We start from the raw sequence: 13,630 nt of genomic DNA, 5'->3' as shown, positions 1-13,630 counted from the left end.
CGATCCTCATGAATCGATCAGTCTGTTCTTGTAACATCATTTGTTCTTCTTTCTTTCGGTTACGTTTTGAGTGGAAACTGGAATGTTCAATACAAGAGGTGGCACACAGTCCACAGATCGCTGGCCCACACTGCAGGCACAGGCAACAACTGAATACTAGGACTAGGCCAATGCCTAGGAAGGATAGGATCTTCCATCCCCAAGCTGTTAACGTTGTCCAGAACCAACCGGACCAAGTCCAGGTGCCTGGATTCTGATGTATCTGATTTGCAATTTTATGAAGACGGGTGATAGCTTGATATACAGATGGTGCATTCTGTGGAATGAAAACACAGCAGCTTGACCCGATGACCTTACAGGCTCCACCTCTATCTGCCAAGATGACGTCAATTACAAGACGATTCTGAAGAACAACAACCCGCATAGCGGACTGCTCTTCTGTTAAGTTACCTAAGGCGGAGGTAGTTTCATTTACTACGGCTTCAAGTGTTCTAGTTAATCTGCGTATTAATTTACTATTCTGGACAGGGCCCAAGAAGAAAAAAAATCCTTTATTAAAATCAGTGTACTGTTCCCATGCCGTTTCCGTGTAGTCGACAAGGGGGGCACCTCTTCTGGCTCTATTCTTTACTAGATTGCTATTTCTATGGTAATCGGAAGGGGCTAGAAAAACAGGTGGCAGAAGGAATGCAATGTAACAGGTACCATCCCAATCTGGAGGTAGGCGAATGTATGCGGTATGACCACAAACAAAGTAAGAGTGACTGATAGCTTTGAAAGATGATTTTCCATCATCACTGAATTCGACCACAGTAGTGCATTTACTATGACCTAAGTGTACTGAACCTTTCTTCTTGATACATAATTCACCAGTGACTGGCAGTACTGACATAATAGGTAGAACTGGTGTGGCTTCGGATTCGACAGTAAGAATCATAAGGCTAATTGTATAATTACCTAATCCATATACTTCATTTTCTAGATCAGTTCCTATTCTAATGGGGAGTCCCTCCTTATCCGGGTAACAGATGTCTAGTAGGACCAAGTTCAGGTTTCCCCAAACCCAACCCCCATCGAAAACAGCAATGTCGGGATCTAAAGAATTAATTATCTTAAACCATACTCCACAGGAGCCATTGTGAGAGAACGGATACGGAAAGAGAGGCAGTGCTCCCTTGTAATTCTGGTAGGGAGGGAGTCGGCCACATATCCAGCAATTTGTAGCATTGTTAGTTTGATGAGAATGATGTAACATACTAATGAATGTATTGTTGCGCAGCGCGAGTCTGTAGGAAAGCTCATGAGGAGGTAACTCACTAAAAGTGTGTTCAGCAGAGACATTGTAAGCAGATTGTTCACGCTTGAAGATAGGATAGTATATAGGTAACAAGATGCTAGCAACAATTATTAATATACTTAGAATAAACATTATTATTAGTGTCACTATACAGTGACTACGAAGTGATTTGCAGTATGTTCTTTTCTTTTCCTCTCTCTCTCTAACTCGATCTAGGGGATACATGTCAGAAACTATTTAACCGATTCACCTAGGGGAGGACTTAAACAATTAAACTGTCTGACTTGCTAGATCGTAACTTCATACGGTATTGTTCTTGAGGAGTCTTTTCTTTCTTGACTTCGGTAAAGTCTTTGGAATCACAGTCTCTGGTGGGGGTGGGTGTGTCTTGTTCCGGTTTCAGTCCTGGGAATGTTTTGATATGGCTTAGGTGGACCCACCCCTTTCTGCCTTCCAATTTGACTGCGGTCTTTGTTGTAAGAAGAACGGTCTTCGGAGACTTCCAGCGGGGCTCCAACGGACTTTTCCTGTCGAAGTTTCGGACTAAAACAACATCTCCGGGGCGGACGTCATGCTCCTTCACATCGGTGTTGTCAGGGAAGGCTGCGGCAACCTGTGAACGACATGATTGGAGTGCAGACATCAAGGAGGCAAGGTAATCTGTCAACATATTAGAATCAACATCGGTTATCTTTTTAGGAATGGGCGTCCCCCACATATTCGGTGGTCTGCCAAAGACCACTTCGTACGGAGATAGCCCTGATCTCGAATGGGCGACCATTCTCATATAGAATAGTGCCACCGGCAGGGCGACTATCCAGTCGACCCCTTTCTCCTGACATATTTTGGCAAGGCGAATCTTTAATGTCTGATTATGCCTCTCAACAAGGCCTGCGGCTTCTGGATGTCGGACACAATGGAACTTCCACTGGTATCCCAATAACAAGGAAACTTCTTTCATTAGGGCAGACGAGAATGGCTGACCGTTATCTGAGTACACGACACGGGGCAAGCCGTACCGTGGGAAAAATTCACGAACCAACTGTTTGGCAGTGGTCGGAGCAGTGTAATCTGGGACTGGGTATGCTTCGGTCCAGCGGGACAGAGCACAGACAACTACGAGAACATATTTAAATCCTCGACAACGGTCCATCTGGATATAATCCATCTGGAGGACTTCAAAAGGGTGATCGGGAGGATGAAATCCACCTTGCTCTACAGGGACGCTTTTACCTGGATTGAACTGACAACAGATCATGCAAGTACGCACTTTCTGTTTTGCTGCTGCTCGTAAGTGTTTATTGTTCCAGAGATTTTGCAAACTGTCTAGCATTGCTTTTTCTCCTAGGTGGGCAGGACTATGTGCTGTATTTATCATGACTTGAACCATAGAGTCAGGGAGAAACCATGTAGATTTTCCCTTCGTCATCCAACCTTGATCTGTCTGGATCCCTCCTAGTTCGGTCCATTTCTTTATTTCGTCTGCAGTAGCATGTGTCTGAATGTCAATAACATCTAGTGTGGGATCCCTGACTGTCATGCAGTTTGTCGGATCTGTTATCTTTGTCGTGTCAGTTGTCTGTGTGTGAGTCAGTGCTGTATGTTTTGCTGTCTGATCTGCCAGGTCATTACCCTGGGAAACAGAATCTGTGGCTTTAGTATGTGCCTTACACTTCATGACTGAAATCGCTGAAGGCAGATGTATTGCTTCTAGCAGTGCTTGAATGAGAGGACCATGCTGTATCTTTGTACCATGAGAGGTCAGAAAACCTCGTTCTTGCCAGAGCATGCCGAAGTCGTGTACGACTCCGAACGCATAACGGGAATCTGTGTATATGTTAACATTTCTGTTCTTCGCTAGAATACAGGCTTGGGTCAGAGCGATGAGCTCTGCTGCTTGGGCAGACAATGTATCAATACGATGTGTTTCTTTAACTTCGGTTTCAGTGGTCACTGCATATGCGGCTACTAACTCTCCTGTACTTGTTCTCATGCATGAACCATCCACATAAAGTGTCAGGTCTGGATTTGTCAATGGAACATCTGTTAAATCTCGTCTGGGCTTTGTTACTGCATTAATAATCTCTATACAATCATGTGGAGCTGGATCTGTCATAACTGTAGGTAACAATGTTGCTGGATTCAAGATACTGCAGCGTCTGATTTCTATGTGTGGCTGGAATAATGTCAATTCGTAACCTGTCAGTCGTGCTATAGTCAAGTGTTGAGTCTGGGTTCTGTTTAACAGAACCTCTACAGAATGTGGAACTTGTACTGTTAACTGATGACCTAAAACAATTGAGTCGCTTTGTCTGATTGCTAACGCTGTTGCTGCTACTGACTTTAAGCATGCAGGGAGTGCCTGTGCTACTGAATCCAATGTGCTTGAAAAATAAGCGCAAGGCTTATGTGAACCTGCTTGATCTTGAGTGAGGACAGACAATGCTGTACCGTCACGTTCTGTAACAAAAAGTGTAAACGGTTTGCTGTAACATGGTGTCGCTAAAACTGGTGCTTGGCATAAAGCTTTCTTTAATTCCTCAAAGGCTTGTGTGTGTTCCTGAGTCCAAGGGAGGACAGTCGAAGTTGCTGCCTCCTGTGTTGTTAACTGGATGAGTGGTTTAGCTAGAAATGCATATTGAGGAATCCATTGTCTGCAGTACGAGGTGAGGCCTATGAAGGCCCGCACTTCTTTTTGTGACTGGGGTCGGGGCATGTTTACAATTAACTGAATGCGATCGGGAGTGAGCTGTCTCCCCACTTTGGACAGCAAGTGACCCAAGTACACAACTTGCTGAACACAGAATTGTAGCTTCGAAGGAGACACCTTGTGTCCCTTGTCGGCCAGAAAATGCAAAACTATCAGAGATGCTTGTTCACATTCGGGCTCACTTCGTGCGGTGATCAGTAGATCATCGACGTACTGTAGTAAAGCGGTATTAACTGGCATTTGGATACAATCTAGTTGTCTTTTCAGTGCTTGACTATAGATGCTGGGGCTTTCTGTAAATCCTTGAGGTGCGCGGGAAAATTTGAAACTTCGTCCATTTAAACTGAATCCGAAGAGATATTGGCTCTCCGGGTCAATGGGTACACTGAAGAAGGCGTTCTTGAGGTCGATTACAGTAAAGAACGTTGCTTCTGAATCAATGGCAGTTAACAGGGAGGAGATATCGGGGACCACAGGATATTGTGGTACAATGCATTTGTTCAGTTCTCGAAGATCAATCACCAGCCGATATACTGGCGGTGCATTGCGGTCTGTACGTTTAAGAATTGGAATGATGGGTGAATTACAGATATTGGAGTCGGTCTCTACGACCACTCCCTGGGCGATAAGCTCTTCAATAATTTTCAGTAAAGCCACTACAGCATCGGGTGGTAACTTGTATTGTCTGATTCTGGGTAAAACAACTCCTGTCTTGAGTGTGACACGGTATGGTGTGATATGCATACAACCTACATCTGCTGGGCCTTTTGCCCATAAGTGATCTGGTACATTCTTCAATCTGACATCAAAGTCACGTAAAACATAATGACCCTTGAAATCCCGTAGAAAGAGTCTGACTCCCTCCGGGGAACAGCAAATTATAGCTCCTAGAGCCTTCAGTGTTTTAATTCCTAACAGATTTTCGGGACATGATTTCGTAAGTAACAAATCTGTAACTCGAGATAATGGACCCACAGCTAGTGGTACTGGTTCTGATACTTCATTTACAATAGGCTGTCCTGAAAAACCAAGGGAAACATTCTGTGAGCCTGAGAGGGGTGCCCCTGGGACTTCATTATGACTTATAGTAGTGCGACTTGCCCCTGTGTCAATTAAAAACTTTCTGTCTTTTCCTAATACGTGACTATGTACATAAGGACCTTCTTGATCTACAGGAATTTCAATAAGAGGCAAATCACTTTCCCTCCCTAGGCTGTTTCATGTATAACGCTGATAATCTGGGTATGCCGACTGGGCATACTGGTACATCTGTTGTGATACTTGTCTAGTTGCGGCAGCGGGCTGTGTTTGAGCATGCTGTGGCTGCGGTACTGCTACTGTCTGTACGGTATGGGACTGATCATGCATAGGCTGTGTATTCTGCATTGGCTGTTCGTTCTGTGAGGTCTGTTGTTGACCCTGTTCATGTCTAGGCGGACGCGGTCTTTCTTTAGTTTTACCTGTCTCGATGTTATGTTTCAGGACTGGACATTCATGGACGTAGTGACCTGGCTGCTTGCAATAATTACATGTCCCTTTAACGGGAGCGGCAGAATGATTGGTCTGGGCCCCACCTTTTCTATGCGTCTAACTCACTTTGATCTGTCCCGGGCCTATCTCGTTCTCTTATCACACAATTAATGAAGAATCGTAATATCTGTTTTTGAATGTCAATTTTCTGTTTATACATGGCAGCTTTGACACTGTCGGGGTCTTTCCCTGTCTGTATGAATTTGTATAGTCTGTCGAGAGCTTCCTGCATTCCTACACAGCATAGCAAGTTATCGGTGGCAGATCTTAAGCGCAGTGATGCTAATACCATTAGATCGTCTTTTCCGGGTACTGGATCATATCTGCAGAATGACATCCTATCTTTGAATGCCTCAAGCCGGGGTGAGTAGGGAGACTGGAAAGGATTCTGTGTGTCCTTTAAATGCAATCTGTGTGTCGGTGGCGGGGTCTGTAGACCCGTTGTCGCACCTCCTGAGGCGGATGCTTGGGCATTATCTCTCCGCGGAGTCTGTATCTGGACTTGAATCTGTCGTTTAGTAAGATTAGGTAGTACTGGTTTCGTTAGATCCGTCTTGAGTGGAGGAAGTGGCGGAGGTGGCGGAACAGGGGAGGTCTGTCGCGGTACCGGCGGAACATTATCTGGGGGCGCAGTGCCACCCCCATCCCTGTCAGTAGGCAGGGCACGAACAGGCAGATTGGTGTAAGCTGGTGCTACATCCTCTAGATACGAATTCAGGAATATGTCTTTAGTAGTTTTATGCATTACTTTAGTTGGAACTAATGGTGTCGGTAAGTTTTTCGGTATCTCTGATTCAGGTTCGGATGTGCCATCTGCTATGAGATACATACCGTTTACAAGATTATTTCGGGCACGGTCTATTTGTTCTGTTTTTACTCGGATCCCTTCAGTAACTAATTCGTTTTCTCGTTCTTTATCTGATTCTTTAAGTCTGTCTTCTCTACGAAGTGCTTTGTCAGCACGCTTACGTGATTCCTTACGCCAAAATTCTATGGCGTCCTTCTGGGATTGCCTAGCTTTCTTTTTCCATAATACTTCTTCTACCCTCATGATGCACTCAGCATCCCACGTTCCGGTAACAGGCCATCTGTGTCTCTCATCTAGGTGCTTGGTGTAATCGGCCCATAAATCTAGATATAATATGGCATCTATGCCGTGTTTCTGATACATAAAATTGCCTGGAGTGTCCCTAGGGGGGATAGGAATTTCTTCCTCTAGTAACCCTTTCCTAGTTCCGATCTGTTTTAACTTGCTGAGGAACGGCATCCTGCTTACTTATTGCTGAACGCTAGGTCTTTTATTCCTTGATACGAGTTGCTGGTTGATACAAGAAATACAATAATACACAGTAAAACAGTCACATTCATACCACAACATTAATCACATGAAAACATTGAAGACATAGCTAACTAAGTGTACTGCTCAACAGTACGGATACACTGCTGTAACAGTGCAGAAATTCGGAAGACTTGATATACTGCTAAACAGTACAGATACACTGCCTAAAAACAGTGCAGACCGGACTTGCGTACCCAAACCCGTCTAGATACGACCCAGCAATGGTACTCACCGGGAAGCACGGAAACAGAAGGCCTCGGAAAACTCGACTGGACTCGGCTCGGAACTTCGGAAAACTTCGGAGAACTTTCGGAAAACTTCGGAAAACTTCGGAAAACTGGTGGGCCTCTTCACACCTCGGACCTTGCTTCTTTCGGCTGGGCTCTGGTCGGGATCCTCCGCACTCCTCACCGCCTCGTCTGGGTACTGATCGCAGTCTTCGTCACCTCCGTGGGTCAGAGGGGGATGCAGGAAATCCTGCCAGTACACGTGTAGTCCGTCTAACTGATGGCAGGGGACACGGATTGCAACGCACCTTCCGGCGCGTGAGGTGGGGGAGGGGTCCCTGTTCGGGCGCCAAAATGACGTAAATAATTAATTTACTCTCTTAATTTCTATGCAGGTAAGTACTTAATCAATGATAACTCAATCAGAAGGAAAGAAAACAGAGTCCGTGGTGTTAGAGTTTCTAAGGGTTTTATTCCTCATAAAGGAATCAGGATATCATGTTCTGACCACCACAGGGGTGTCAGAAGGGATAGATGAGCGCGCTCTCGTTTATTGACAATACATAGCTTATATACTTGATTTACATCATAAGGTTCAATGTAAGAGGCGTAACAGCTGAGAGAAGACAAGATAACAGTATACACGTGGTACCAATACATCATCAAGAGGCGTAAACTAGGCGTGAACTAGAGGTGTGTGCTAGAAACGTCACTGATAGGTGACGCAAGTGGGTGGCACCAAGGGGTGGTGCTAACAGAATGTTGCAATGTCAGCAGAAATCGGAAGCTTGGATGCGCGCGCAGCTGCATGACGTGTGATTGACGGGGTGCAGGGGTCTTGACATTTACACTGACGGAAAGAGACAGAAGTCTGGCATGTCAGATCAACTTGTACTTCTATCATATCTGATATCTGATGTTTAGGAACTATACTATCTGGGCGGAAAAGGTCTCTAGGGTAGAGGCTGTTCTATGCTAACTGTGGATGCGTGTATGAGCGCCTAAGTGTCTACATGTGAAGCGTGGGGGCACGGGGCCTTCCATGGAAGCATGGCAACGGAGGCTATGAATTACTTGCATTAAGACAGGTCGGCCCTTTTTGGCTCTGCAGCTGGAGAGGATGTTTACAGGATCTAGTAGGCAGGAATGTATTCTCGGGGAGCGGAACAGATAACTCGAAGGTTATAGTCAGTCTTGGCAGAAAGCAGGCTTGAGCTGAGCGCAAGGGGCCGCGCTGAATGTAGGACAGAGTTCACGAGTACAGAGGTAGCCTGGGCAGAGTCAGGAGCCACAAAAGAGGTTCAGATGGCAGGAATTCAGGGCCTACTCAGGCTAGAGCAGGAAAAAAGTGAAAAGTGTACTACAAAAAGACGGTGGCATAGCATACTTAGGAACGGACTATATAATCCATTCATGGTGCTTCTGAAAGAGGACAAGTTGACGGTGGACGCAAATGTATTTGCGTCTTCATAGCTGGCACAGGAGGGAAGTTACATGCACGTTAAGCTGGTACATGGAGTCGGTGGGGTACGCGCTAGGGAACACATCATGACCAAAATTTAATTTTCCTCAAGAGCTTAAAACGCTTAACTACAACTTGACAAGGCATTTCGTAGCCCATGGTAAGCCAATTTTTTTAATCCTACGGCTACCTGCATATTGATTACACCACCTTTGACAAGAACTTTGACTTTAGAGACCTTCTACTACATGGCATCCCACACCTCTTTTTCAGACTGGTCCACTACCTTTGCAGAACTTTGACAGATATCTTACGATACTACAAGCAAAATAAGCAAAGATAATTTTACACTCCACTGCACAACGGCGACACTACACCTTTTGAGTCTCCAGTATTCCAAAAAGTCTTTGAGGAGTCATTGTTTCTACCCAATAAAGCTTTGAAAAAGATAAAGATGTAACTAAACACATGCTGGCTGTTATGTTTCTCCATCAGCAGACTGTTTTGTTTCTCCATTAACAAGAATTGGACTATTACCATCATACAGAATACCATGTTATTGTTTAGCACTTAAAATCAATGTATGAATACTTTACCTTGAAGACCATGTATACAAAGCACCATATCAGAAACAACGTATCTGTAAAAACACTACAAACTAACTGAATAATGTATAAATAATGAAATATGAGACAATTCCAGTGCAGCCTAACGATCAGTGTTTCCTGTGATTTGAGCTTTCAAAAATGTTTGTTGTATTAGTGCTTTAAATTGAATTAAGAATCAAGCAGTAATTATTATGAGGGCCGGGATACAATTTTTATATTGTTTAATAAGTGTTGGCACCCTTGGTGGTGTTGTTGCATGCTCAGGGGATCCAGGTGTTTCCTTACTTGAATGACTGATATCTTCCTCTTCTTTCCTTAAGGCTCAAGCACATACCAAGGAGGTTAGTCGGCTACTTCAGCAGTTCAGGTGGATTCTTAACTTGGAGAAGTCCCATCTGTGCACCTCTTAGGAACTGCTGTTCATTGGGGGGATCTTTAACACCAATATGAGGAAGGTTTTCCTGTTAGAACCCCGCAGACTGACTCTGGTGCACGAGCTGAGGGAGGCGTCAGTAAGCCCAGTCATCCTCGGCTCAGCAGCGGTTATAGTTTCAGGGATTAATGTCTGTTACGGTAATAAATGTTCCTTGGGCCCGTTTGCACTTGTACTCCCTGGTGAATAATGTTCAGTGGCACTGGAGTCCAGGGTCTCAGAGTTATGAATAGTTGATTCTGGGGGTGTGGACATTGCCAGGTACTTGTCCAGGTGGCTAGAGGATCAGAACATCTTGCAGGGCTCTCCCTTTGTGTCCCAGGAGCAGTTGCTGACAACAGATACCAGCAAGCTGGGGTGGGGGGCGGTGTTGGCCCAGGAACCTGTGCAAGGAATTTGGTCAGTTCGGGATGCTGTGATGTCTTCGAATTGGAGAGAGTTGAAGGCAGTGCAGTTGTCCTTGACTCATTTTCTTCCTTGGGTCCTACAGCGAGATGTTCTGGTGCGGTTAGACAACATAGTGGTGGTGTGTTAGGTCAACCGCCAGGGGAGTGCAAAGGTGGCTTCCCTCAACGTGTTAGGGCATCAGATTTGCCTGTGGGCAGAGTTGAACTTGTCTCTGAAAGCATTGCATCTGCCCGAAGTTTTGAACTCAGAGGTGGATCGCCTGAGCAGTTTGTTTCCCTCCCTGTCCGACATGTGCCTGATGCAGGAAGTGTCTGGGGCCTAATGGAGAGGTTCAGGGTCCCGTGGTGGACCTGTTTGCTGGAGAAGTTTTGTTCTCTGGTTCGGTCAGACTCGGTTTGGGGGGTGGAAGCACTGTCCTTTTTGGTGGGAGGGGGGACGGATGTATGCTTGTTCCCCCAATCGCCCAAATTCCGAGGGTCCTGCTGAAAGTCAAGTTGGATCGGACCGCGGTTGTCTTAGTGGCTCTTGCTTAGTCCCCGAGGCCTTGGTTCCCTCTGTTGTTGAGGTTGGCAGTGGGTCCTTGCTGGTGGTTGCCAGTGGTTCCATGCGCCCTGTCGGTTCCCCCTCTGTCCGGGATTGTCTTGTCCGCATGCAGCTGGTGGGTTGGCCGTTGAGAGGCTGAACCTGGTGACTTTGGGGTGTTCTCCTACTGTGGCTGGGTTTATCCAGCAGTCCCGGTGCCCTTCGACTCTCAAATCCTATGTTAGCCATTGGGTGTCTTTTCAGGGTTGGTGTACAGCTTGGGGTTGGTCTGCTTTGAAGGTGGAACCTGTGAGTACATTGGATTTCCTGAAGGATGGATTCAACTTGAGTCTGTCTGCATCCTCCTTGTGGGCTCAGTGATGTAAATGTAAATGTAAATGTGCTGGACTTGTAAAGCGCACAGCTGCCCGTAAGCGTCCCGGCGCTTGCTTAGGGAACCCGTCCTGGTATTCCCCTGTGAGAAACCACGGCAGGGTGTCCACAAGGTGAAAGCCAGGCATCCCGCCGCGAGGGGCCGTAGTGGAGATTAAGCAAGCTATTGCCCAGAGTCACAGAGTGTGACCCCGTGAGTTGAGTAGGCACTAGAGCGAGAATTGTCGAGTCCGTGGAATTTTGAGCCCGAGACCCGCCGAGGCGGGGAATCGAACCCTGGTCCACGGTCGATCTCAGCTTCCGGGTCTGCCGCCTCTAACCACTGAGCCACGCTTCTCCACTAGTGGGTGGCTGTGAGGGCCTTTAGGTGTTCGAACTGGGAGCCTGTGGTTCCATTGGAGTCTCGGTTATTGCAGAGTTGTTTCCTCCAGAAGCCCATAATTAAATCCTTTGCACCTAGTTGGGATCTTCAATTGGTACTTAGAGCCTTGCAGGTGACTCTCTTTGAGCCTCTGGGGGAGCTGTCTCTGTGTTTTTTTAACAATCAAGGTGTTTTTTCTTGTTGCTATTACCTCGGCCCGGAAGGTTGGTGACTTGGGCTCCATGCTTTGTCCAGAGCCCTTTTTGCGTTTTTTCCGATCGGGTTGTTCTACGGCCTGATTGTTTCTTCGTGCCCAAGGTCCCTTCCTCATTTCACTCCTCTGAGGATCTGATTTTGCCCGTGTTCTGTCTGGATTCACTTTCGGAGGATGAGGTACAGCTGCCCTGTTTGGGCATTAGGTGGGCTCTTGAGGTGTACTTGGAGCCTACTAAGCCTTTTCCTAAGGTAGATTTGCTTATTGTGACCTTTGGACTGGCTGGTTAGGGTCTGCAGCCTTCTGGGGCTACTCTCAGTTGTCGGCTGAGGTGGGCTGTGGGGGCGGCATATGAAGCGTGTGGCATCCTGGCCCCTGGGTCGGTGCAGGGCCAGTCAAATTGGGTCCTGGGCTTGCTTTCAGGGGGCATCTATGGCTGAGATCTGACAGGCTGCTTGGAGTGCGCCTCACAGCTTTATATATGTCCTATTATCATTTGGTGGTGTGTGAGACTGGGTCGGTTGGCTTTGGGGATGCTGTGTTGCATTCTGCTCATGTGGTGTGACTTTTTGCTGGTGTTAATAAAGTTAATTTCATGCACTCTGTTGAAGCCGATTCTTGCTTCAGTATCTGCTCATGTGGTAATGACGGTGACAGGGAGGTCTGACGAGGAGGTAATGGCCGGTTCCTTACCGGTAATATTCATTACTCTGAGTCATAGTCCTCCCCGTCACAGCACAGGGCCCCATCCCTCTCTCCATGTTCGGCTTCTTGTGCTTGGGGGTACAGGATGTGCTTTCATGGGTCAAGGGTTATATGCCCCAGGATGTGGGAGTGGCCTCGAGGGTAGGGGTTGGCTCTGGTGTTTTTGCTTGGAAGTTCTGGGGAGGAACTGTTGCTCATGAGGTAATGACTGTGACGGGGAGGCCTACGACTCGGAGTAATGACTATTACTGGTAAGTAACTGGTCATTTCAGGGCGCACCAAACGACGTCCCTGGGGACTTCTAGATCTGTAATACGAGAGGCAGGTGAGGATTAGAGGCAAAACAACCGCTGTAGCAGGACTTGCCCACGCTGTAGGCCCGCCCTCCCGAGCTGGTTAGGAACATATTGTTGCCTGCAGTCGTGCCGTCCTACAATAATCTCCTCTCCCAGAACGGCCTACGTGTAAAGATTGCTAATTATAATAATGTCAAAGGTCAAACAGGAACATTGTGGAAGATTATAAATAAAAATAAATAAAATAAAACACCCAAGAACAGTGTACCTTAACAAAAACCAGACACACAAACCTTCACAGTGCTGCCTGGTGTCACGCCGTACCGGCGCTTTTCACCATCAGTGACCCTGGCCTTTCCAGGGAGGCGCACAGGGGAACCTAGTGAACCGAGTTCATCATCCTGCGCGCGCACAATGGTGAGCGTGAAACCACGAGTCCCGCTGAGAGCACGCGCTCATTTCCGGCTTGAAGGTTCCCACGCGGAAGCCGTGGAGGGTTTCCCTCCACCCAGGGAAGGCGGTGTTGGGGAAGGCACGCGATGCGCTCAGCTGCCACAAAGTCCAGCCCCCTTGCAAGGCACCTGTTCCTTCCTCCCAGCACCAGGACCTGTGAATGATTGCAGGTCTGTCAGGTTTGCGACGCCACGCCCTGTGGTGTGTCATTCTGCTGATGCCGCTGGCACTGTTAGAGGCAGAGACGCGACCTGGAGACTGAACAGCAGCCACCTTCGAGGATCGCTTTAAACAAGTAAGTTCCTTCATTTCTACCCATTCTTTAAACACAAACATTTCGACTGGGAATCTGGTGATGTATGCCGGGGTAAGGACACATTGCCAGTTTTGTGGTTGCAAGAGGAGATAAAGCGTGGCAGACTCCTGTCTCAGGTGTGTATACCTCAAGGAGGGGAGCAGGATTCCTGAAAAGCAGAAATATCAGGCCATTCCACGTCACCGGTACAACCTGCTTCGCTGTGGGTTTAATACTGACAATCCATTCTAATCGGGTGCTTAAGTATAAACTGCTTAATTTTAAGTCAAAACAAACTACAATTCCAAAATGTAAAATGAGAGCTAGTAGTGTAACATGGCATCCTCGGGTGACGTGTCACCATCCGGTGACCCTAG

At 46.9% G+C, this 13,630-nt stretch overlaps 1 protein-coding gene across 1 annotated transcript in view; it reads left to right on the top strand.

Moving 5' to 3' along the window:
• The first annotated feature begins 13,152 nt into the window (after positions 1-13,152).
• The window catches only part of LOC147678007 (arylamine N-acetyltransferase, pineal gland isozyme NAT-10-like), a 38,602-nt gene continuing 38,124 nt past the window's right edge, over positions 13,153-13,630 (top strand). The window contains exon 1 of the mRNA XM_086945884.1: positions 13,153-13,253. The gene's annotated coding sequence lies outside the window, so the exon portion shown is untranslated. The remainder of the gene's footprint in view (positions 13,254-13,630) is intronic.

This window comes from Lissotriton vulgaris, chromosome 12 (genome assembly GCF_964263255.1).
Source record: "Lissotriton vulgaris chromosome 12, aLisVul1.2, whole genome shotgun sequence".
Taxonomy (NCBI): domain Eukaryota; kingdom Metazoa; phylum Chordata; class Amphibia; order Caudata; family Salamandridae; genus Lissotriton; species Lissotriton vulgaris.
This window is presented reverse-complemented; position numbering and strand designations above follow the sequence as displayed.